Genomic DNA, 26,701 nt, shown 5'->3' with positions numbered 1-26,701 from the left:
CTCTTCAAGTAAAGACTCTGTGCTAAACAATGATGTCATTCTACTTTATCTTCTCACACTCTGCTTTCCTTCCCTTGGGTTTACCTTGACTTTGCTGTTACAGTAGCTCTCCTGGTATTGGTTGGCTGTGGACTCAGTTATACTTAATAATTATCTTTGAAAAACATACATACATAAATAGGTACCAGTAATATCTTGTTTGTTTAGATTATAAAACTTCTAACTGGGGCTAGTGCTGCCAGGGAACAAAATGAGAGTTCTGAAGGCCTTCCTGGGGAACAGCCAGACTCTCCACTGTTAACACTGGAAATGAAATAAAAGGTGTCTGATGACTGCTACTTCTGATTATGAGCACTTTGACTTGAGGAAGCTGGTCTTTTGCTTGGGAAGAAAAAGCATTTATCTAATGTGTTGACACAGTTGGGTGATTGGTTTATTTTTCATACATCATATTGTTTCATCAATATTTAAAAAAAACTAAAAACTGTTTTCATTTTTTATAACAATAGCAATAATAAAGGTCTTGATTTTCAGCTAGTGTAAGTCAATATAACTCCATTGGATACAGTGGAGCTGCACATATTTGCTCCAGCTGAGACTCTGACCCAAAATGTGTAATTTTATGTCTCTGTTTATACAAGTTGCACTCAGAGGACTCAAAGGTACCATCGGCGAGGACTGTGCATGCAGCAACTTGCATGGAACCAACCTGCATGGAACCTGGAAGGTGTTGTGTATTTGGTTGTTGAGGTAATAGCATCTTGTAGTTGCTATGGCAACTGAGTTAGATTATTAGGGAATAGCCCAGCCAGTTTTGGCTGGTTTGGTTAGTTCAGTGTGTGAAAATAAATGGCTGCTTTCATGGTTCACAGCTCTCTGTGTCTCCAGTGATTTCTTCCTAAAACTGCTGCCCCCAAGGATACAACAAAGTGGTGACGAGGATGGGATCCCTGTGTTGCCCCAGCAACAGAAGGAAGTAGAAGTCAAGGAAAAAGAAAAAAAACTACCAAAATCTTTTAGCTGTTGGAAGGGGATGAGAACTGGCTTTTTGGCACTGACTGTGAAACCTAAAACTAAAACCATGGCTACACTTACAGGGCCTTTGGAACCTTTTGAGGAGAATATAGTGCAATGGCAGTATATATTGAGTGTTTTGAGCTTTTTGTTATTGCAAATGACCTTACAGAAGAGAAGAAGGTGCCAATATTCTTAAGTGTTGTGGGGGCTAAAACTTACTCCCTGCTACGCAGCTTACTACACACTGTTAAGCCTGAGACAAAATCTTACAGTGGCATTGTGGAAATTCTGGGGTCCCATTTTCCCCCCCAAACCACTGGTAATTGCTGAAAGATGTAGGTTCCACAAAAGAGACCAGAAAGAAGACGAAACAGTTGTACAATTTGTAGCAACTTTAAAAAGGCTAGCAGAACACTGTGATTTAAGGAGATACTAAATAATGCCCTGCGTGACAAGTTAGTGCGTGGCCTGTACAGTGAAGCTATATGGAAGCACCTATTGACAGAAGCTCAGCTTACCTTACAGAAGGCTGTTGACATTGCAGTCTCCATGGAACTGGCTACAAAGGAAGCACAATACATCAGTGCATCCCCTAGGGTGCAAAAAGTGTCACAAGAACCTACCCAAAAAACTGTGGGGAGTCAGGAATGTTACCGCTGTGGTAAGCCGGGTCACCAGGCATCAGAATGCTGGTGTAAGGACCTGCTGTGTTGACACTATGGCAAAAAGGGATACATTGAGTATGCCTGTAAACAAAAGAAAAAGAGGCCTGTGGTCTGGCCAACTGAAAAGGGGAAACTGCATATACTAGAGCAGACCCAGGATGACCAAGGTGACACCTCATCGCAAGAAGAAGTGCCACTGCATGTTTTGTCTTTGGCAGTGGGCTCACGTGAATACTGGGTAACCCCATTGTTGGACGGCAAACCTATACGCATGGAAATGGACACCGGTTCATCCATTTCGCTGGTCTCCGAGACTGTGTATAAAGAAAAGCTACAGCATCTTCCGCTTAAGACAACAAAAACTGTTCTGAAGACATATATGGGAGAAGCTGTGCCCATGTTGGGCACTATTGATGTTAAGGTGGAGCTCAATGGACAGGCTGCTAAATTACCACTGTTTGTGGTGAGAGGTAGTTACCCAGCCTTAATGGGTAGGTCTTGGCTTGGGAAGATTCAGCTGAACTGGGCAGAAGTGCACCAAATGATTAAAGAAGAAACCGGTCTGACCGCTACACTAAGGAAACATGCTGCTGTTTTTGGAGAGGATCTGGGAAGTATGAAGGGAATCACTGTGACATTGAACATTAAACCTGACAGTCAATCAAAACATCTGAAAGCTCGAACTGTGCCATATGCTATCAGGCTGTGACAGGTTTCAATCGGTGGACCAAGCCTCTAGGCGGTGATGGAGAGCTACTGTCCCACTGGCAGGCCTTAGTCACACCTTTCGGTCATTGGGGAATTGGCAAAGAAGGTGTGCCGGCCAGAGTCTGCAGCACGCCCCTCAGGCAGGGGAGCGCTGGCACGAGTCTGCAGCTTTCAGGATTCTGCTACCCAAGGCGGGTTGGCCGGGGTAGGGGAATGCAGGCCCACCCAACTCCACTGTGTTCCAGCCCAGGGCCCTGACAGTGGTGGGAGGAGAGGGTCCCGCCGCTGGGTCAGCAGGGAACCATCCGCACCACGCTGACCAAATACACCCACCACACTGTGCAGTTCTGCTTCTGGGCTACTTCCTACCCAGTCTCTCAAGCGGACCTCTCCGGTCCCTCCAGCTCATCCGGGTATTCAGCTGCTGGCAGCTCCAGCTCCTGCTCTGTGTCAGGCTCACGTTGGCCTGGGTTACAGCCTGGCCTCTCCAGGTCCTCTGGGTACTCGGCGGCTGGCAGTCCTGGTCACCTCAGTTCTTCCTCCAGATCAGGTTTCTCCTGGCCCAGGGACTCCCCTGGGTTGGCAGCAGGGTCTTGAGGGAACAGCCAGCAGCCTGTGTCTGTCTCCCTCCCTGGTGCTGCCCTCACTGGGCAAAGGGCCCCGCCCTTTGTACTTCCTATTCACCCCTCCTCTTCCAGGGATTGGAGTAAGCTTGGTCTGGCCCCGCCCACTCAGGCTGAGAGGGTGGCTCTTTACCCTCTGGTTCGGAGGGAAGCCACCCTGGCTCCCTACACAGGCCGAAAGTTGAAGTAGACCTGGAGCGCCTGGTCACCAATGGAGTCCTAATACCAGTTACCCATAGCCCATTGGCCACTCCTATTGTTCCAATAGTGAAGAAAGATGGCTCCCTCTGGATTTGTGGTGATTTTAAAGTCACTGTCAACCTGGTGTTGTGTGCAGAGCAATACCCGCTTCCCCGCATCAATGACCTTTTCGCAGGCCTGGCTGGGGGACAAAAGTTCAGTAAGATCGATCTGAGTCAAGCGTATTTACAGATGCATGTTGATGAAAAGTTCCAAGAGTTGTTGACTATTGTGACTCATAAGGGGCTTTATCGATACTGTCACCTACCGTTTGGAATAACATCTGCTCCCGCTCTGTTCCAGAGGGCTATGGACCAAATCTTGTGTTGCTTGCCAGGAGTTCAGTGCTATCTGGACTACATTCTGGTCACTGGAAGGAATGAAGAGGATCACCTAAAGAATTTAGAGGCAACCCTACAAAGACTGGAAGAGTATGGCCTACGAGTCCGCAAAGACAAGTGTGAATTCTTCCAGACCTCTGTTGAATATTTGGGACGCATTATTGATGCTGTGGGTCTTCATAAGGCCCCTGTAAAAGTTAAGGCTATTGTGGAGACTCCCCCACCTCGAAATGTTAGCCAGCTGCGCTCGTTTCTAGGACTATTGAACTATTATGGAAAGTTAATCTCACAGTTAGCGACACAGCTAAAACCACTTCACCAAACTCCTTGGGCAGAACAAGACCTGGAAAAGGACCGAAGCCTGTAATGTTGCATTTAACAAAGCTAAAGATGCATTGCTAAATTCTGAAGTTCTAATGTACTTTGATCCATCCTTACCTCTACAATTGGCCTGAGATGCCTCCCATTATGGAGTGGGAGCAGTCGTGTCATACATTATGCCTTCAGGAGAAGAGAGACCTATTGCTTTTGCTTTAAGCAAAGCAGAAACTAACTATGCCCAAATCGAATGTGAGGCATTGGGAATCGTTTTTGGAATTCAGAAGTTTCATCAGTACCTGTTTGGGTGGAAGTTTACTCTTCTTACAGACCATTGACCTCTGACAACAATTTTTGGACCCTACACAGGCATTCCTCCATTAGCTGCTATTCCTATGCAACGTTGGGCATTGTTACTTTCAGCGCACACACATGAAATCAAATATCGGAAATCCACTCTGCATGGCAATGCAGATGGTCTCTCAAGGTTGCCTTTGCCAGTCAAACATCAAGATACTGCCCAAAAGGAAATCTTCCACTTTGAACACGTAGAGAATACACCCATCACTGCTACTCAGATAGAGAAGGCAACTCGTGTTGACCCAGTATTGTCCCAAGTTATGGACCTGGTGATGCATGGAAAATCTCGACAAACCTCTCCAGTCTGACCCAACCTGGTGTGACGAAGCTCTGTCCTATCCTCCATAGGTCCCGCGTTTCCTGGCGGATTTCGCTAGCCTCAGAGGCGTTTGGCTTGTAGCAGCTGACTATTTTTTACCAGCTCACCTGATATGAGGGTGATAGCACTCCCAGAGTCCATAAGCACTGTAGACTCTGCCCCATTTATCCTCACTGGCCTGGTGTAATTATGCGGGGCTAATGCGATCCCTGCAAGGTGGATAAGGGAGCATGGCACCTCCCAATCCCCCAAGTTACATTGCATAGGCTCCTCGGTGCTGGGACACTGTGCTGCTACGTGTCCCCACTCCCCACATGCATAACATCTATAATTGCTTTCAATCACTGCCCTATCCCAGGGGTTAGGGTGTTTAGTCCCGGGGCTCCCCCACTCCCTTCCTTCTGGGATCCCCGCTGGTTTACGCCCCCCCCCCCCTTCTTCCACCTAGGACTCCCCAGGGGTTTGGCTGCCCAACCTTCCAGGGTTGGGGTCGGGTGCTTGCTTCGAAAGGGGCCTTCCTTGGGTAGTCGGGTCATCACCAATGTGATCATCTTGTCATATGTGGACAGATCGTTCTGGCCTACCCATTTGCGGAGATCTGGTGGCAGTCCCCACATGTAATGGTCTATGACCAGGGTTTCCAAAATCTCCTCCAGCCTGCACACCTTGGGTTGTAACCACTTCTGTGCGAGGTGTATGAGGTTGAATAGCTGGGACCTTGGCGGTTTTGTCTCCTGGTATTTCCACTCATGGAACCTCTGGGCCCTTACCGCTGCCATTACCCCTGCTCATGCTAGGATCTCTGCCTTCAGACAGGTATAGTCAGTGGCATCTGTGGCAGGCAAGTCAAAGTAGGCCTTCTGGGCCTCTCCACACAAAAAAGGGGCGAGGATGCTGGCCCACTGCTCCTGGGGCCACGCCTTGTGCTGAGCAGTCCTTTCGAATAAGAAGAGATATGCCTCTAAGTCATCTCTTGACATCATCTCTGGCAGACAACCAGTGGCCCTCAGGTTTTGCATCCCATCGGACCCCTGGGCCTGGGTGGTGAGGATTTTCAGCTGGTCCACAACCTCTCTCAAGAGAGCACGATCTTGGGTCGCCTGGCTCATCAATAATTGATTGGTTTCCTGCTGTAGCCGCATAGACTCCTGTTGTGCCATTGCCTGAACCCGGGTGACCTCCTGCTGGGCTGCCATGGCTTGTACCAGAGATCTTACCACCTCCTCCATTGTGGTACAAAGCAAACAAACAAAAACCAAAACAAAACCAAAATTCAAACCCCCAGTGCACTTTTTTTTTTAAAAAAAAAACCTCTTTCTTCCGCCACGCTGTGAACGAAATCCCACCCCTGACACCAGTTGTGACAAAGCTCTGTCCATGCCTCTGTGGGTCCCGTGTTTCCTGGCGGATTTCACTAGCCTCAGAGACTCACTGTGACCCTCCACGGAACCCTTCTTTTTCTAGAGACAAGGGTCACAGTCTACTGAGCCATTTTCATCATAAGCTAGCGAGGGAGGTGAGGAGAAGTTATCTTTTCTTGCACAGTCTCTGTTGTCTCCCAGTCTCAGTGATTAATCAGGGGCAAAGGTGGGGGAGGGGGAAGCCCGGGCCCACCCTCTACTCCTGGCTCCAGCCCAGGGACCCTAATAGTATCGGCTATGGTAGCTGACCTTTTAGAAACATGACATGTACAATTCCCTGGGCTACTTCCCCCACAGCAGCCCTCACTTCCTCAAGCTCCACTTCACCCTTATCTCAGGGCCTCCTTCCTTGTACCTGATATAGTGTGTACTACTCAGCCTCTCCAACAGCGCAACTTCTTCCCACAGCTCCTGACATGCACACTCACCTGACTAACTGGGAGGCTTTTAACTAGTTTCAGCCAGCCCCTGATTGGCTTCAGGTGTCCCAATCAAATTAGCATTCTCCCTGCCTTCTGGAAAGTTCTTAATTGGCCCCAGGTGTTTTAATTGACCTGGAGCAGCTGCCATTTCACTTATCCTAGTACCAGGGATTTGTTTAGTCTGGAGCTAATATATCTATCTCCCACTGCTCTTCCATAGCCTTCTAGCTTGGAGGGAGGTAGGAAGCTGCTACTCCTGCTGCTAGGCTCTAAGCTCTCCCTGCTGCTCCAGCTGCTCCCCTGGCTGGGCCAGACACCCACCCCCCCGTTCTCTGCTACTTGGCTGCTGGACCCCCCACTCTTGGGTGCTGCTACTGCTCCAACTGCAGCCCTGGGGTGGGGAGGGGGCTGCTAGCCCACTCCCCAGAGAGGAGGAGTGAGGGACCCCAGCCACTGCTGTTGTGGATACCACCACCACCTGAGAGGGGTTCATTCTGCCTGCCTGGACCACCACCTGGAGTTCCTGGAGCTGCTGCTGCTGCAGAGGCCGCTGCCTAGAGCTGCTGAAGCCCGAGGAGGAGAAGAAAAGGATCATCTGCCAGTGGGGCAACACCTAGAGACTTTGCAGTCCACCGTGGAGGGGGCCCTAAGACTGAGTAATTTTCAAACTGTGCTCTTGTGGTGGGGGTTTTGACTGTGTTTGTAGGGACACAGGGGGTGTGGCGTGGAGCTGCCCCCCGATCCATCTGTGTGTCCCCCCCCAACCCCCACCACTATTACCAGCACCGCTGCCCCCTCCACCACCCCCACTGACTGTATACCATCTTCCTCAGCTCCTGCCTCTGGACTCAGCTGCTTGCTTGGCTTGCCACGCCCTATTTCCACCCTTTGGGCCAGAAGCAGCAGCCAGCTAACAAAGACTTGTGCAAGTGCACATGGGCACATCTGCCCCCCCCCGGACTGCCTAACCCCCAGCTTTGCCCTTTACTACCTGCCCCATTTGCCACTTGCTTTGCCTCCTCTTTTGCTCCAGCCCTCCCTTACTAGCTTCAGTTTGTTTACCTGCCCCTCCCATTTCCTTCTGCAGCCTTTGTTTGTTTGCCCCGTCCCAGCCTCTGAAGCTAGCCCCTTGGTTTCCCTGTTCTACCCCCAGACCGCTTAGGCCCTCGCTCCGTGTGCCCATGCCCCCTCCCATGCAATTCCCCTTTTTAGTTGCAACCCTCTTCACTGCACCCTCAATGTTGTTGTATCCCCCCCCCCCGTAGTGCACCAAGAGGAGCCGGAATTCCACCTTGTGACTTCCACTCGGTGACTGACCCCTAACCCTGATTGCCCCCCGTCCAGCCCACCCCTTTTGGCGCCCTCCTCCCCTGCCTGCAGCCTAGCGGGGAGGAGTGGTCGACCTGCTTCCCCTCTCCCCTCCTCCTTTTGGTGTCCCCCTTCCCTCCTTGCTCATGATGGCGGGGGATGAGACGGGTGAGACCCCTCCAGCAGCCCGAGCTCCCCTTCCCCCGCCTACCCCTCCGTCACCCCCCCAAGCTTCTACCTCCGCTGCCGAACCATTTGCCACCGCCCCCGCTGGGGCACCAGCAGCGACGGGCACCGGGGTGACCTCTGCTTCTGCCACGTCTCTCACCCCCTCAGATTTGGGGGGAGTCCCCCCAGCCGGCGGGAAGGGCCAGGGGAAGAAGAAGGGGAAGGGTCCCGCTAAATAGACCAGGCCCTCCATGGCAAGGGCTGCCCCCAATGCCCCGGCCCCATCTCCAGTTGGGGCGCCCCTCCCCGCTGTTCCCTCCACCAGCTCTGCAGGTGTCCCTCCCCCGGCCCCCAGAGCATACGCCCAGGTGGCGGCAGCCCCCCCGCCTCCCGCTACGTCATTTCTCCAGCCCACCGCCTCCGCTACCGTCTATAGCGGCCGGGGCTCCTTTCCCACCATGACCAGGAAGCACGGCGTCCGTTGCCTCCTGGTGCCCGCCTCGCCCCACGTGGAGACCTATGTGCGGGCGTTGCGGAGGGTGGTGGGGCCCATGGCCATTGTGGCGGCCTCCAAAATGTATGGCAAGGTCGTCTTCTTCTTAGCATCGGAGGCCGCCGCCCAGGAGGCGGTGGAGAAGGGCCTGGCGGTGGGGGGCGTGTTCGTCCCCTTAGAGCCGCTAGAGGACTGGGCGTCCGCCTGGTCCTAACCTCCGTCCCTCCCTTTCTCCCCAATGCCTCCCTGTTACCCGCCCTTTCTACCTTGGGGAAGCCCATCTCTGTCATCAGCCCTCTCCCGTTGGGCTGCAAAGACCCCGCCCTCCGTCACGTCCTCTCCTTCCACCGGCAAGTGCAGCTTCAGCTGCCGCTGGCGGCGCGCGACGGAGAGGCACTGGAAGGGTCCTTCCTAGTCCCCTACCAGGGGGCCCGTTACCGGGTGCATTATTCCACGGGGGAGGCCCGGTGCTACCTCTGCTGGGCGATGGGGCACGTCCGGAGGGACTGCCCCCTGGCCTGGGAAGGAGGGGCATCCAGGACCCCTGAGCCCTGGCAGGGCACCGGCCCCGTCATCGCCGACGCCCCTGGCTGCCCGGCGCCCGAAACCGCCCCTCCTCCTTCACAGTCCACCATTGCTCCGCTCAGGCCCAAGGGGCACCTCCCCGACTATGCCCGGACGAGCGGGAGAACCCCGCCCCCGCTGTTTGCAATCTGGCGAGGCCTGAGAAGGAGGGTGCGGCAGGGACACCGCCAAGCATGGGAGAGGGCCCGCCCCAAGGGGAATCTTCCCTCCCTTGTGCTGCCCCACCGTTACCCCCTCGAGTCCCTGAGCCATCGCCTCGGCCCCCTGACACAACCCCTGCTAGCCAGCCCCTGGATGATGCCATGGAGGGCTGGGCCCTAGTCCAGGGGAAGCGGGGCAAGCGGAAGGCTCGAGCTCCGCTCCTCCCATCTGACGTGGAGGCCCCCCAGAAGACCAGGAAGGGGGGCACGGATGCCGAGCCTTCCACTCTACCCACGGGTGTGTTCCATCCACCAGAGCCGGCTGGGGAAGACGTGGCAGCACTGGAAGGCAGTATCTCCCCTCCACGGGAGTCCCTCCCCTCCAAGACCCCCGAGGCACCATCTGAAACCCCAGTGTGCCCCGAAGTAACCGTCGCGTCAGGTGCCGGCGGGGAGAATCCCAGGGTAGCGGAAAACAATTTCCTGTCTATACATGAGGAGATCGAGGCCCTGGGTCTGACTCCGGTCACCCAGGGGGAGGACGATCCTATGCCAGCGGGCCTCGATCTGGGCGACTTCACTCCAGCCCCCCTTTCCCCTTGTTCTCTCCCCCTAACCGTTGCTTCTGCTCCCACCTCCGAGGAGCCCCTGGACTCCTCCATCAACCCGGCTGCAGAGGGCACCCCGCTGAGAGCCGCCGAGCCAGTTGAGGCAACGGCCAGTGCCACATGGCTGGAACCTTAGCCACCAGGGGCATCCCTCGCTGGTGAGGAGCATTCGACCCCCTTCCCGGGAGAGGACCCTACAGAAGAAAGTCCACCTCCTGATGCCGTGGCTGCCAAATCCACCAGAGAGCTTGCGCCCGGCATCAGTGAGAGCCCTCTCCCGACCCAGACTCTCACCTCTACCCCTGCCCCTGCCCTTATCCCGCCCACCTCCCGAGATATTATTGCCACCCCTGGGACTGTCTCCTTCCCCTTTCCAACAGATGACTCCCAGGGAGTGTCCTTTGTTTACCCGTCCTGACCCAGCAGGGGCTGCTATCCTCCCTCCGCCGCCCCCTATTGCCCCAGCATTCAGGTCAACCCATCAGGAGCCCCGTCGGGGGTCCGCACCCTGTCTGCCCGTCTCGGTGGGCCATGGGGCTGTACCAAGGGCCCCATTGGGGAGTAACCAGACCATAACCCCAGCCCCCCATGCGCTGCGAGAGGAGTTGCGGGAGTTTCTAGAAGATGTCCGTGGCTCCCGCAACAAAGTCCAGCTTGCCCTCCAGCGATGGGGGTACTTTAATCAAATCCTCCGGGCCCCAAGAGCCCTCATGGGGGAGGGTAAAAGGACCGGGAGGCAGGGCGCCGCGGCCTATCAGCGGGTCCGCCACTTCCGTGACTCCTTACTCCCCTACGGGGTGGGTCACGGACTGCTGCGCGGCCCGCCGGGAACCACAAGCATGCCTGCCGGTGAGGATCCCCCCCAGCCGTCCTCATGGCACCCTTTACCATCGCAACATTGAACACCCGTGGCTGTAGGATGGGTCTCCGCAGGTCCCAGGTGCTCTCCTTCCTTCGAGAGGGGAGGTACTCTGTGGTTTTCCTGCAGGAGACCCATACGGATCCGACCGCCGAAGACAGCTGGCGGCTGGATTGGGGGGACATGGTCTACTTTAGCCACCTCACAGTTTGTACGGCTGGAGTGGCGTACCACCTTAACCTGTTCTCCCCCGACCTACGGCCCGAGATGCTGGGGGTCGACGAGGCTGTGCCGGGTCGCCTGCTGCACCTCCGGGTCCACATGGAGGGGCTCGTAGTCAACCTCGTCAACATCTATGCCCCAGCAGCGAGCCCGGAGCGGCTGCAATTCTATCAGCAGGCGTCCGCCTTCCTCGGCACCTTGGATCCTCAGGAGTGCCTGGTCCTGCGAAGGGACTTTAACATCACCCTTGAGGAGCGGGATCGCTCGGGGACCGAGCAGAGCCCGGCCGCCGTCGCCGTCCTCCAGGAGATAGTCGAACGCCACTCCCTGGTGGACGTCTGGCGCGACCACCACCCGGATGACACTTCCACGTTCACCTTTGTCCGGGTGGAGGCCCATCGGTCGTGCCACTCGCGGTTGGACCACATTTATTTATCACACTTTCATCTTTCACGAGCCCATTCCTCCAGCATGCGGCCGGCCCCATTTTCTGACCATCAGATAGCCACCGTGACAGCCTCCCTCTGCGCCGAGAGGCCGGGGCCGGCCTATTGGCATTTTAACAACAGCTTGCTGGAGGATGCGGGCTTCGTGGCGTCCTTCCGGGAGTTCTGGCTGGCCTGACGAGGGCAGCGGCATGCCTTTCCCTCGGCGCGGCGGTGCTGGGACTTAGGGAAGGTGCATGCCCGGCTCTTCTGCCGTAACTACACCCGGGGCGCCAGCCGATGGAGGGATGCGGCGATAGAGCAGTTGGAACGGGAGGTCTTAGAGCTGGAGAGGCGTCTGGCCGCCAGCCCCGAGGATCCACCCCTCTGCGGAGCATGCCGGGAGAAGCGGGAGGAGCTCCGGACCCTCGAAGACCATCGGGCCCGGGGTGCCTGTGTTCGATCCCGCATCCGTCTCCTTCGGGAGATGGATTGCGGCTCCCGCTTCTTCTACGCCCTGGAGAAGAAGAGGGGGGCTAAGAAACATATCATCTGCCTACTGACAGAAGATGGCACCCCCCTCACGGATCCGGTGGAGATGTGCGAGAGGGCGAGAGCCTTCTACGCAAGCCTTTTCTCCCCGGATCCGACCGATCCTAACGCTTTCAGAGTGCTTTGGGAGGAGCTCCCGACGGTCAGCATGGGCGACCGAGACCGGCTAGAGCTGCCTCTCACTCTGACCGAGTTCTCAGAAGCCCTCCGTTGCATGCCCACCAATAAATCTCCGGGCATGGACGGGCTGACCGTGGAGTTCTACCGCGTGTTCTGGGACGTCCTGGGCCCAGACCTAGTCACCGTCTGGGCCGAGTCTTTGCAGAGCGGGGTCCTCCCTCTTTCGTGCAGGCGAGCCGTGCTGGCCTTATTGCTGAAGAAGGGGGACCTCCGCGATTTACAAAATTGGCGTCCAGTCTCGCTCCTCAGCACGGACTACAAAATCGTGGCAAAAGCCATCTCCCTGAGGCTAGGGTCCGTGCTGGCGGACGTGGTCCACCCAGACCAGACCTACACCGTCCCGGGCCGCAGCATCTTCGACAACGTATATCTGGTCCGGGACCTATTGGAACTTGGGTGTAGGGATGTTCTGTCATTCGCCCTCCTGTCCTTAGATCAGGAGAAGGCGTTCGACAGGATGGATCACGGGTATCTCCTGAGCACTCTGCAGGCGTTTGGATTCGGACCCAGGTTTGTGAATTTTCTCCGGGTGCTGTACACTTCCGCAGAGTGTCTAGTCAGGCTCAACTGGACCCTGACCGAACCGGTCAGCTTCGGGCGAGGAGTACGGCAGGGGTGCCCCCTCTCAGGCCAGCTGTACGTTCTGGCGATCGAGCCCTTCCTCTGTCTCCTCCGAAGGAGGTTGACAGGGTTGGTGCTGCGGGAGCCGGAGCTGTGGCTGGTCCTGTTGGCGTACGCTGATGACTTGCTCCTCGTGGTCCAGGACCCGGGCGACTTGGTGTGGGTGGAGGCTTGCCAGGCCATCTATTCAGCAGCCTCCTCTGCGCGGGTCAACTGGGTCAAGAGCTGTGGCTTGGTGGTAGGGGACTGGCGGCAGGCGAGCTCCCTCCCACCTGCGCTTCAGGCCATCCGGTGGAGCACAGGTCCGCTGCTCTATCTGGGCATTTATCTTTCTGCCACGCATCCCTCTCCGCCGGAGAACTGGCAGAATTTAGAGGGCGGGGTGATAGAGCGGCTCCAGAAATGGACAGGACTACTCCGGTGCCTCTCCCTTCGAGGGAGAGCGCTAGTGCTTAATCAACTAGTCCTGTCCATGCTCTGGTACCGGCTCAACACCCTGGTCCCGGCCCCGGCTTTCCTGACCAACCTCCGGACATCGATTCTGGAGTTCTTTTGGTCAGGACTGCACTGGGTCCCTGCAGGGGTTCTCCATCTACCTGTGGAGGAGGGAGGGAAGGGCCTAAAATGTCTGCTTACTCAGGTCCATGTCTTCCGCCTCCAGACCCTGCAGAGGCTCCTTTATGGTGCAGGTATTCCGGCGTGGAGTATACTGGCGCACGCCTTCTTGCGCCGCTTCCGAGGGCTCCAATACGACCAGCAGCTCCTTTATCTCCATCCGAGAGGTCTTCCGCGAGACCTCTCCGGGCTGCCAGTCTTCTACCAGGACCTCCTCCGGACCTGGAAACTCTTTACAACGAGCAAGTCCGTGGCGGCCACCGAGGGGGCAGATCTCCTCGCGGAGCCCCTGCTACACAACCCCGAGCTCCGTGTGCAGGTGGCAGAGTCCCACTCCGTGCGCCAGAGTTTGGTCCTGGCAGAGGTCATAAGAGTCGGAGACCTCCTGGACTATGACCGGGGAGACTGGCTGGATCCCCTAACCTTCGCTCAGCGCATGGGGCTTTCCAGACCTTGTACTCCCCGGCGCATACTTCAGGAGGTGAAGGCCGCTTTGCCGCCCACTGCTCGGGTTTATCTCGACCGGGTCCTGCACGAGGGCACGCCCCGCCCACCCGTTACCCCAGGCCCGCCGGACCTCTTAATTGGACCCCTGCCCCGTGGACCCAACCGATCCCTTCACCCCTTCACTAGAAGCCGGCTGCACGAGATGCAGCCGGTCTGCTTTCAAACCGCGCCAAGAAAACATCTCTACACGCTTGTGCTCCACAGCCTTCACGCCCGCACCCTCGTGTCCCGCCCCGATACAAAATGGCGGGACCTCCTGCCACCTTTGGAGGGTGAGGAGCCCCGGTGGGCCAGCCTATATTCCACCTTAGTCCCAAGGCCCGCCGGGGATGTCAATTGGCGGCTCCTTCATGGAGCCGTGAGCACGGGCGTGTACTTGGCACGGTTCACTTCAATCCCAGACACCTGCCCCTTTTGCGGCGTGAGGGATACCCTGGCACATGTATACCTGGAGTGTGCCAGGCTGCAGCCCCTATTCCGGCTCCTCACCAATATTTTATTACGTTTTTGGTTGCACTTCTCCCCTCACCTTCTCATTTATGCACTCCCTATCCGTGGCCCCACAAAGTCACGGGATCTCCTGGTCAACCTCCTCCTGGCCCTAGCTAAAATGGCCATCTACAAAACCAGAGTGAGGAGGTTGGCCGATGGAGTCTCCTGTGACTGTAGGGCCTATTTCCGATCCTCGGTCCGTTCACGTATCCGGGCAGAGTTCCTCTGGACGGTGTCCTTTGACTCCCTTGACGCCTTTGAGGAGCAGTGGGCGCTGTCCGGGGTTCTCTGCTCAGTGTCCCCATCCGGTTCCCTTCATTTGACCCTTTTACCGCACTCCTATCCCTGTTATTTTATTAGTTGTCCCCCGGAATTTTTTGGGCATCTAGGTCCTGTGGATCCCCCTTTTAGGTTGGGGGGAATCCTTTAGCAGTGGACGGGCTTTGCCCGCCCACTTCCCGGATCCCAATAAGACTACTCTTCCATAGCCATCTGGCCTTGTCCCGTCACACTGGTTACCTACATGTCTAGGAGGACGGAGTTATCGATCCAATCTGGTTGTTTGTTGTGGGGGAGACGTGTCATTATCCACCACCATTGAGATCACAGATGTTAGAACAGCTACATTCTGGTCACTGTGGAATAGTGCGCATGAAGGAAATTGCACGAAGCTATTTTTGGTGGCCGGGATTGAACAGTGCTATTGAAGAGAAGGCAAGAGCTTGTATGTCATGTAGGGTATCAGGAATGCACCCCAGTGGGTACCCCTACATCCATGGGCTCGCCTGAAAACCCGTGGCAACACAGTCATGTTGACTTTGCTGGCCCCCTTGAAGGAAGCATGTTCTTGGTGGTGGTAGATGCCCATTCTAAATGGCCAGTAGTGGACTCTATAACGCAGTCCACTACTGCAGAGAGTACTATCCAAAAACGACAGGGACTCTTTAGTTGTTTTGGTCTGCCAGAACAACTTGTAAGCAACAACGGACCACAATTCGTCTCTCAGGAGTTTCAAAATTTTATGAAGGTAAATGGGATACACCACATCACTTCAGCATCGTATCATCCATCCACCAATGGATTAGCTGAAAGATTTGTGCAGACAATGAAACGAGCTTTGAAATCAGCAAGGGGACAACACTCCATTCAAAAGCATCTGGACACCTTTTTACTTTCCTACAGAAACACAGCTCATGCTACGACCAAGGCATCCCCAGCCTTTCTAATGATGGGACGACAACTGCACACTTGCTTTGATCTGCTGAAATCTTCTGAACCCAGACAAATTGTGCAACATCAGCAGCAATATCAAGTCAGCAGACGTGCACCCAGAGCAAAAGACCGAACCTTTAGCTTGCGACAGTCAGTTTTGGCTCGGAATTATACTTCTGGAGCTAAATGGGTCCCTGCCATCATCATTGCTCAAACAGGACCTATTTCCTACCCAGTCTGGACTACAGAGAATCTCAGCTGGCGGCGACATGTAGATCAGCTGTTGCCAGGTCATGCCAGTCCTCAGGACACATCTTCAGTTGGGTTGTCTGACTTCACCTCTTCTGGTGAGACACCAAATCAAGAATCACCTGGTTCTGACTGTTCTCCTCCATTACTGCCAGCAGCTGAGATACCTCTTGCCCGGAACAAGCTGATACCACCTCCTCACATGTTCATGCTACGAACCCTGAGCCCATTGTCAGGCCTGCGCCCAAGGTACTTTCAGGTACAACAACATCAAAAGTTCACTGTAATCCACCTAGAGACAGAAGACCTCCTCAATGGCTGGATCTTTAGCTAGAGTGAATCCACGGTTATGGGGCAAAATAATCCCCGGGGTTTAGCCAGGAATGGAGGCAGTCTACCCTCCTTCTCTAGTTTAGTGTTTGTTTTATTTAGGGGATGTCCTTATGAAGGGGGGAGGAATATGTTGTGTGTTTGGTTGTCGTGGTAATAGCATCTTGTTGTTGCTATGGCAACTGAGTTGGATTATTAGGGGATAGCCCAGCCAATTTTGGCTGGCTTGGTTAGTTCAGTGTGTGAAAATAAATGGCTGCTTTCATGTCTCACAGCTCTCTGTGTCTCAAGTGATTTCTTCCTAAAACCACTGCCCCCCAGGATACAACAGAAGGGAGGAAAACAAGTTGAGAGAGGGAAGAATTTTGAAGAGGCACCAAGAAGTCAGTCTGTATGCTAGCTGCAGTTGTATCAGCTCTATAAAATTGTTCTCTAAATGAAGAATCAGAAGAATTCTGATGAAGAATTCGTTTTAGAAACAGGGAAGCCTCTTGTGTTATTGCCTAGCACGTGGTAAAATGAAATAGTCCAAATTATCTCTCTTGCCTTAATTAATATACCTCTATGAATTCTTTCATGTGTGATAGTGGAGTAGTCACTTACAATTTTTGGAGGGACTGTGTATCATTGGGAACACATCAATCAGAAGTCCAAAAAGTAAGAGGACTCTAATACGTTAACAGGACTTGATCCAAAGCCTACTGAAGTCACTGAGAATCTTTCTAATAAGAATCTGTAGGCAGTAATCCCTGTGCTGCTTTTTGAAATACAAGCATTTGATTAAAAAAGAAACATAAATTAAAGTTGTCTTTAGGTTGATTAATGATTACAAACTTTTCTATGTATGATGACCTGCTTGAGAGCCACATCAACTTCCCTGAACTCACCACAAAACAAAATCCCCTTCATTTACTAAGTGTTAACATTGCTGTGGTTTTATTTTTAAATCTCTTTTTTACATTATTTCAGTGCTTTTGCTGTTCTAATTTCACTACATTTCCTCTGCTGTAGCATCCATTAATGCTCCATTGGAGTGAATGGAATGTTAGCATGCACCTGGACCATTTTAGCTGCGTAACAGGGGAGTTCCATCAAGGTATATGGCAACAGTCCAGCTGTTAATTACAAAAAGTAACTCAAGGTAAGATTAATCAAACTCAAGGGGAAAACACCTGTGTCTTATCTGTTAGTTAATCATGTTATCTTTTTAAATATTACTGTGGCTGTTCGTCTTTCTTTTAAGCAAATAAAATAGAGGATAAATGTATTGCATTTTAAAGTGGTTTGAGAAATAGCACTGCACAGAGTCAGAAAGAACCAGTGCATTAGTGGTCTCCTTCTTGGGGGAGACAAAGGTTGAAACCTTTGAAATGAGACATTTGAATTTGTTTTTACTTGGAACCCAAGATAAGATTCGAACCCAGCTCTCCAAAGATGCTAGCCTGGTAAGTTTCTAGCCTTCACTACTTATCTTTCTGTTGTACATCTTTGATGTTACAACAATGATATATGCATTACATTATTAAAAATATAAGAATTGTAATTTTGTAGTTATAAAGTATCATTCATGGAAGGCTCTCAAAGGGTGTTACAAACTTTTTACAAATTAAATTAACCCTCATTACTCACCAGTGGTAGGTCTTATTATATATTTTTTTCTTTTCTTTCTTAAATGAGAAAGCTGAAACACAGAAATATTAAGGCCAAATTCTGACATTCATAATTAAGTTGACTCTTCATACAGCAAGGAATTGTTCAGTATAAATAAAATTATTAGAATGTGACCCTAAGTTGTGATAGATTTCCAGAGGAAATCCAGCTAGGGATCTGGCCTATGTTGTCTTAGGGTTGCTCAATCAAAAATTGAGGCACACAAAATTAGCGAACATGTCTGAAAATTTGTTACTTGCCCAAGTTCACATTGCAAGTCACATGGCAAAATCAGTAACAGGACCTGGCTCCCTGCTCCGTCTGCTAGATCAGGGGTTCTCAACCTTTTTCTTTCTGAGCCCCCCCCAACATGCTATAAAAACTGCATGGCCCACCTGTGCCACAACAGCTGTTTTTCTGCATATAAAAGCCAGGGCTGGAGTTAAGGGGTAGCAAGCAGGGCAGTTGCCAGGGTCACAGAGCGCCCTGCGAAACTGAGTTGCTCAGGCAGACCCTAGGTTGAGAACCATTGTGCTATATAGCACTCCCATTTGAATTACAGTGTGACACACAAGATTTGAAAGTCTTGACTGCAAAATATCAAAGCTCGAAGTAACATATAAATGTTGGTATACGTTACAAGTCAGTGAGTAGGTGGAATTTTGTGTAACTTGCATGCCACAGGAATGAAAGGAAAAACAATTAGCAGATGTTTGTAAAAAGCTGTAAAATAATTTAGTAGGGAGCTACTTTGTCTCCGTTCTCTCCTATTTACTATTCCTCCTACAACCTCGCTTTGTATGGAGTGCCTGGTGGAAATTAGTGATACATACCTCAAGCAAAACTCCTGAGAGAAGGTATCAGTGACATTGTCATCTACCTTTTGCTGGTGGTGAAATAACATACCTTTGATACGTCTCTGGGCTACTTATATAAGCATGGTATGTATATATGTATAGTATATGTATAGTATATATGCATAGTTTCATGTACATTTCCTTTGCAGCACACGGATGCATCAAAATATTGTAGCTGTACTTGACTATCTCCAGTGAAGTAGGTATGGGTAAGGGGAGAAACAGCCAGTAGAAATCCTTGCACAAGCTGGAAATGAATTTTTTAAAAAAAGTATCGCAAATTATCTACCCTCATCAAGTCCCCAGGCTGTATCTGTATACCCATATACCAGAAATATCTCATGTATATTTCAAATAAAGGTCTTCTCATGCTTATGTAAATTGGGAGTTAAAATAGTTTACTGTGGGGGCAAATGAGAAGAGAATCAGGCTGAAAATATTTAAAATCTATTTGTTATGATGAGACCCAATAGGTCACAAGACCTAATTAGGACCAGGTGTTAGAAAAGAACTTGGAGGTCATTTACCATTATGGAAATTTAATATAAGCACATGCCTAAATATAACTTATTACAGTATATCTACATATACATGAGGCAATCCATTTGGATATTGCTTGATCACAGAATTCATAACATTTCTGACCACTGTGCTTTACATAGTCTTGTTGACAAACACACACAAGAAAATTGTGCCAGGTTAATTCTAGAGTTTTCCATATTAAATCTGAAAAATATGCCCTCGGAGAAAAAGAATTTATTGATTGTGCCAGCACAACCTGTAAAGTATCAAAGGCAGAAACATAGTGAAAACTTTCTCAAAATTTGGCAGATGTAGTTTATGAGTCAATGCGCTGCAAATACAAAATAAAATGTCTCTTTAATTCTGCAAAAATGAGGTTGAAAGATGCAGGCCAATGCAATACATTAACATTCATTATTAATGTGCATCACAAGCTGCATGAGTCATTTGGGTAATTTACTAATTTCAAAATAAAGTGTATACGTTATTCACTTCAAATGCTAATTATGAATATGCATTAGACATTGGTTTTCCTCTTCTGTTAATATAGGGTTTTTTAATTTCATCAATAGATTTATTAGATTGTAAATGAGTTTCTGTCCTGTCTTATAAATCATAGCTCCTAAGATAAGTAAGCAATGTTTTTGTTCTGTGAACCTGAAGCCCATCAATATATGAGATTTTACATAATGCAGATCTGAATGGCCCTTCAAGCTGAAGAAAACTTTGCTGAAAGCCTCAGTGGGGCTGGCAATCCATGACCTGCTAACCTTTGGACTTGCAATTAACAGTTATTACGTTAATGATGTCTTACACAGATAATATAATTTAAAAAATGCATTAAATAATTGCTTTGAATCTTATGAATTTATTTGATTGCAATTAATATTTTAAGACATTTATAAAAGCAAATTTTGGAGATGATCAATTTTTACACCTTATATTGTATATTCTGATATTACCACAGTATTATTGTTATCCTTTTACAAGTCCAGATCTTTGGTGGACGTAAATCATTGTAGCTCCATTGAAGTCAATAGAGTGATGTAAATTTACACTTTCTGACAATCTGGCCTGTGTTTGTAGGTTACATTCTGTTTGTATATAGGGTACAGCATAGTTGTGTGCCAAATCTTGAAAGACCTTACTCTGTCTTTAAACAGGCAAAACTCTCACTAATTCAACTTTCAGTTACACCTGTTTCAGAGTAGCAGCCGTGTTAGTCTGTATTCGCAAAAAGAAAAGGAGTACTTGTGGCACCTTAGAGACTAACAAATTTATTAGAGCATAAGCTTTTGTGAGCTACAGCTCACTTCATCGGATACATTTGGTGGAAAAAGCAGAGGAGAGATTTATATACACACACACAGAGAGAACATGAAACAATGGGTTTATCATACACACTGTAAGGAGAGTGATCACTTAAGATAAGCCATCACCAGCAGCAGGGGGGGGAAAGGAGGAAAACCTTTCATGGTGACAAGCAAGGTAGGCTAATTCCAGCAGTTAACAAGAATATCAGAGGAACAGTGGGGGGTGGGGTGGGAGGGAGAAATACCATGGGGAAATAGTTTTACTTTGTGTAATGACTCATCCATTCCCAGTCTCTATTCAAGCCTAAGTTAATTGTATCCAGTTGCAAATTAATTCCAAATCAGCAGTCTCTCGTTGGAGTCTGTTTTTGAAGCTTTTTTGTTGAAGTATAGCCACTCTTAGGTCTGTGATCGAGTGACCAGAGAGATTGAAGTGTTCTCCAACTGGTTTTTGAATGTTATAATTCTTGACGTCTGATTTGTGTCCATTCATTCTTTTACGTAGAGACTGTCCAGTTTGGCCAATGTACATGGCAGAGGGGCATTGCTGGCACATGATGGCATATATCACATTGGTAGATGCGCAGGTGAACGAGCCTCTGATAGTATGGCTGATGTGATTAGGCCCTATGATGGTATCCCCTGAATAGATATGTGGACAGAGTTGGCAACGGGCTTTGTTGCAAGGATAGGTTCCTGGGTTAGTGGTTCTGTTGTGTGGTGTGTGGTTGCTGGTGAGTATTTGCTTCAGATTGGGGGGCTGTCTGTAAGCAAGGACTGGTCTGTCTCCCAAGATCTGTGAGAGTGATGGGTCGTCCTTCAGGATAGGTTGTAGATCCTTGATGATGCGTTGGAGAGGTTTTAGTTGGGGGCTGAAGGTGATGGCTAGTGGCATTCTGTTGTTTTCTTTGTTGGGCCTGTCCTGTAGTAGGTGACTTCTGGGTACTCTTCTGGCTCTGTCAATCTGTTTCTTCACTTCAGCAGGTGGGTATTGTAGTTGTAGGAATGCATGATAGAGATCTTGTAGGTGTTTGTCTCTGTCTGAGGGGTTGGAGCAAATGCGGTTATATCGTAGCGCTTGGCTGTAGACAATGGATCGAGTGGTATGATCTGGATGAAAGCTAGAGGCATGTAGGTAGGAATAGCGGTCAGTAGGTTTCCGATATAGGGTGGTGTTTATGTGACCATCGCTTATTAGCACCGTAGTGTCCAGGAAGTGGATCTCTTGTGTGGACTGGTCCAGGCTGAGGTTGATGGTGGGATGGAAATTGTTGAAATCATGGTGGAATTCCTCAAGAGCTTCTTTTCCATGGGTCCAGATGATGAAGATGTCATCAATGTAGCGCAAATAGAGTAGGGGCATTAGGGGACGAGAGCTGAGGAAGCGTTGTTCTAAGTCAGCCATAAAAATGTTGGCATACTGTGGGGCCATGCGGGTACCCATCGCAGTGCTGCTAATTTGGAGGTATACATTGTCACCAAATGTGAAATAGTTATGGGTCAGGACAAAGTCACAAAGTTCAGCCACCAGGTTAGCCGTGACAGTATCGGGGATACTGTTCCTGACGGCTTGTAGTCCATCTTTGTGTGGAATGTTGGTGTAGAGGGCTTCTACATCCATAGTGGCTAGGATGGTGTTTTTAGGAAGATCACCAATGGACTGTAGTTTCCTCAGGAAGTCAGTGGTGTCTCGAAGATAGCTGGGAGTGCTGGTAACGAAGGGCCTGAGGAGGGAGTCTACATAGCCAGACAATCGTGCTGTCAGGGTGCCAAAGAAACAGATTGACAGAGCCAGAAGAGTACCCAGAAGTCACCTACTACAGGACAGGCCCAACAAAGAAAACAACAGAACGCCACTAGCCATCACCTTCAGCCCCCAACTAAAACCTCTCCAACGCATCATCAAGGATCTACAACTATCCCGAAGGACGACCCGTCACGCTCACAGATCTTGGGAGAAAGGCCAGTCCTTGCTTACAGACAGCCCCCCAACCTGAAGCAAATACTCACCAGCAACCACACACCACACAACAGAACCACTAACCCAGGAACCTATCCTTGCAACAAAGCCCATTGCCAACTCTGTCCACATATCTATTCAGGGGATACCATCATAGGGCCTAATCACATCAGCCACACTATCAAAGGCTCGTTCACCTGCGCATCTACCAATGTGATATATGCCATCATGTGCCAGCAATGCCCCTCTGCCATGTACATTGGCCAAACTGGACAGTCTCTTCGTAAAAGAATAAATGGACACAAATCAGACGTCAAGAATTATAACATTCAAAAACCAGTTGGAGAACACTTCAATCTCTCTGGTCACTCGATCACAGACCTAAGAGTGGCTATCCTTCAACAAAAAAGCTTCAAAAACAGACTCCAACGAGAGACTGCTGAATTGGAATTAATTTGCAAACTGGATACAATTAACTTAGGCTTGAATAGAGACTGGGAATGGATGAGTCATTACACAAAGTAAAACTATTTCCCCATGATATTTCTCCCTCCCACCCCACCCCCCACTGTTCCTCTGATATTCTTGTTAACTGCTGGAATTAGCCTACCTTGCTTGTCACCATGAAAGGTTTTCCTCCTTTCCCCCCCCCTGCTGCTGGTGATGGCTTATCTTAAGTGATCACTCTCCTTACAGTGTGTATGATAAACCCATTGTTTCATGTTCTCTGTGTGTGTGTGTATATAAATCTCTCCTCTGCTTTTTCCACCAAATGCATCCGATGAAGTGAGCTGTAGCTCACGAAAGCTTATGCTCTAATACATTTGTTAGTCTCTAAGGTGCCACAAGTACTCCTTTTCTAGTTACATCTGTGTAAATCTGGAGTAACTCCACTGAAGTAATCAGAGTCCTTTGAATTGCCTCCAGATTTGCAGTGGTGTAAAAGAGAATAGAATTTGGATCAGATGTAGTTTTGCCTGAGTACATCAGGATTTGTCCCTGTAAGTACATCCATGTTCAGTAAGGGGATATTACTTCTTTCTTGGAAAAAGGTTTTGGCTCATATCCTCGGCTGAGGCCAAAGTACAACTCAGGAATGTATGCAAATGTGGTTATAAGCCAGCAGTGCCCTTCTCCAATCTTGGCTGGCTCTGCACCAGGCACGTGCTTCAGCATAAGTCAAAGTATATTGCCCTAAATTACACCAACTGTTATTAGCCCTAACGAGCCATTATAGTAATTGGGGATTGCTGGTGTAAAGGGGAACCCTGAACAACTCCATTCTCCAAACCACATTCCCAACACTGGGCTCAATATTGGTGAGATTGGTGTAGGAGCTGTTGTAGTAGCTCCATGCCACCAGAAGTTTCTCCTTATATTGGACTGATCCTCCTGGACAAGCTGTGGTGCTGGCTTTAAGGTAATTTTTGTTCATGTGCTGTTACACAAAGAAGCCTGAATGCATGAGGAAATTCTTAAAAGGTTCTTTAGTTTTATAATACAACTCTTTTTGTACTTGTCTGAGTAATGAATGCAATTAGCTTATATTAACAATTCTGAGTTAAGGGTTATGGACATTAATAAGTACAATTCTATTCTGTTAGGTTTTTCACCACCTTTTTAGAGCTCTTATTTTATTTTATATGGTGAAAAACTAGGTACTGAGGAACATCAATAAGCATCATGCATCAATAAGCAATAAACATCAACATCATGGAGGCACCAGGGTACTAACTTTTTCCAGCCTGGATCCTTACATGATCATCTTCTCTAGATTGCATATTTTTGAATTCATATGATTTATCAGAATCGTCTTTTTGATGTCAAGTGCTGCTATACTATATTGAACTTGAATATTGATACATTTGCTTTCATTAAACCACAAAGGTGGGGGGAAACAGAATAAAGCAAAACAACCCTCTCAAATTGGGGATATAATTTTCTAGTTAAAAGTATATAAGATCTAGTAGTACTGCATGAATACATGAAACTCAAATATTGTATAACTGCATTTATTGCTTTTTCCATCTAATACGACTAGATCATCTAACTGTTCTGCAACAATGTGAACAACATTAGGTTTTAATCATGTTAAGATCTTCAAACCTTCATAGCACTTTACGTAGCAACTTTTTATTATAACACTAACCGATGTTTAGGGACATTTCCAAGATAAAGATATAAGAACATAGTACTATTTAGACAGAGTAGTGGCAATATGACCATCTAAAACTCATTCCTTTTAATGTATTAGTTCTCCCAAGACAACATCTAATTGCTTCTTGAATTACCTTTGCATTTTTTCTAGTAAACCATTAGGCATATTTGTTATACTCTGGAAGAAAGAGTGCTTTTCTAATGCATCTTCTGAAATGCCTTTAACTTTCTTGTTCCCTGATTCTGTCACAAAATTCATTTAGATTAGAATATTGTTACTATGAGTGATATTGCTCTGTGCAGCTTAGTTAATTATCTGTACTATAATGTTTAAATAAGACAATTTCACTAAACTGGATGTTAGTGAATGGTCCTTTCCCCCTTTATCTTTTCCCATGTGTACTATTAGCCAGATTTCCATATCAATTACTCTGGGGTAAATTCAAAATAACTCCATTGCCTTAGAGTCACTCCAGGTTTCCATTGTTGTAACTCACAAGAGAACTTGGCTATATGCAGTAAAATCATGCCCGCACCAAAGTCAATGACAAAATTTCTGTCAATGGGCAGGATTTCACCCTCAGAGATTAATTCATGTCAGTTTCTATAGTAGGATCAGTAGAGCATACCACAAGAGCCACCTAATTGTTTAAAGTTTTCTCACTCTCACCGTAAAAGTTCACAAATCTTCTAAGTGAATCCAAGCAGAGTTCCAGGTAAGTCTGTCTGAGTTTTGAGAGGCACAAACTGTCTCCTTTCCCCGTCATACTGGGGATCTAAAAGTCTGGTGACTGGGATGCAGTGAGTTTTCTTTGAATGTTTGATTTCATTCAAACTTGAAATCCAAAACCAAAATTCAGTTGGCGCTAAACCTACAGACCAAATTAAAAAAAATGTTACTGAACCTTCTGTGAACCAAATCCAGTGAGTTTCACTCAGAACTGCTTTGAATTAAGAGACATACCCAAGTGTTAAGGAGTGCTGTGATTTTTCTGCTATTGATAATTTTTCCTGTAATAAATGGAAGAAGAGACATGAAACAGTTGCAACAAGCCCCATAGAACCATAACTGCTGTGTTTATGTTGCAGTTGTTTTTGAATTTACTCTGCGGGGACCATGGAAACTGCTTCAGGCTTTGCAAACTTACCAGAAGCATAGTTAATGGAGCTATCATAAAATCTGCATAGATATTAGAAACTTTAAAGATGAGTTTGACCTGAATTTTACCTGTTGTAACATAGAAGGTAGAATATTTATTGCAGAAATCTTTGCAAAAGCCTGTTTAATTTTATAGGCTGAAGCCTATACGGGCTTGTAGCTGTATTCAGTACTGTAGCAGTTTAAGGTATTAAACACTACAGTAGCCCATATCAGTGTGGGCTCAATCCCTGATCTATACATTCTCTTCTCCACCTCCTCTCCTTGCATTCTGCTGCTGCTACCGTTTGAGCAGCTTATGCTAAATGGTGCACATGTGATAGATGTAAGGCCCCTCTGATCCTCTTCTGTCCTCTCACTTCCCCCCGCTTTCTCCCTCTTCTGTTTGAATCATTTCATTTCTCATCACATGGTTTGCAATGCACTCCAAAATGCAATCTTAATTCACACATTAAAATGGCATCACAGACACCATCTGAGACCTTGATGCACCTTAAATTCTTCTAAGGAGATCTCTCATCTGGTGCAATCATATTGTGATGATATGTTATACACATATATTGCACAGACAAACAAGGCTATTTAAGTAGGGCCAGATTATGCTACCCTTACTTAAACTGAGTAGTGCCATGTTTAATGAATAGTTCCAGATGTTTCAGTGTCCATAGAAAGATTAAAATTTTACTGTTTTTGCATTATAACTACAATATCACCGATCTGTTGAGTCAATAGAGAACTGTAAAGCTAGATTGGGCAGGTTAGTTCCGGTGCCTGAGATTGTATCACTATGAGCATTCTTGTGCCCAACTTAAGTAAACATAATTTATGTAAAATACATAAACTAGGAATTCTCATCAGATTAGCGGTTAGGTGATAATTACTTTTAGTCATAATTTACATAAATTAGTGGTTGGTAAATGGAGCTGGATGAACTATTTATAGCAGATGATTTATGTAGAGATTTAGGGGGTTTGTGTGTTTGCAAACAACATGTAGTCTTAAATGAAGTGCCCATTGAACAATTTTATATGAAAAATTTGTAAAACTCAAAGTGTGTTCATGAAGAGTGCAATTTGTTTTGCT

At 48.8% G+C, this 26,701-nt stretch overlaps 1 long non-coding RNA gene across 2 annotated transcripts in view; it reads left to right on the top strand.

Moving 5' to 3' along the window:
* Window positions 1-26,701, top strand: part of LOC122461270 — a 177,193-nt gene that overhangs the window by 73,235 nt on the left and 77,257 nt on the right. Inside the window, exon 2 of one of the 2 annotated variants that reach the window (XR_006283151.1) lies at window positions 1,392-1,393. The exons of the other annotated variant lie outside the window; for it this stretch is intronic. This is a non-coding gene — a long non-coding RNA (uncharacterized LOC122461270). The remainder of the gene's footprint in view (window positions 1-1,391; window positions 1,394-26,701) is intronic. 2 annotated transcript variants of the gene reach the window in all.

Source organism: Dermochelys coriacea, chromosome 8, assembly GCF_009764565.3.
Source record: "Dermochelys coriacea isolate rDerCor1 chromosome 8, rDerCor1.pri.v4, whole genome shotgun sequence".
NCBI lineage: Eukaryota > Metazoa > Chordata > Testudines > Dermochelyidae > Dermochelys > Dermochelys coriacea.
The sequence above is the reverse complement of the archived record's forward strand: the minus strand, read 5'-3'. Positions and strand labels throughout refer to the sequence as shown.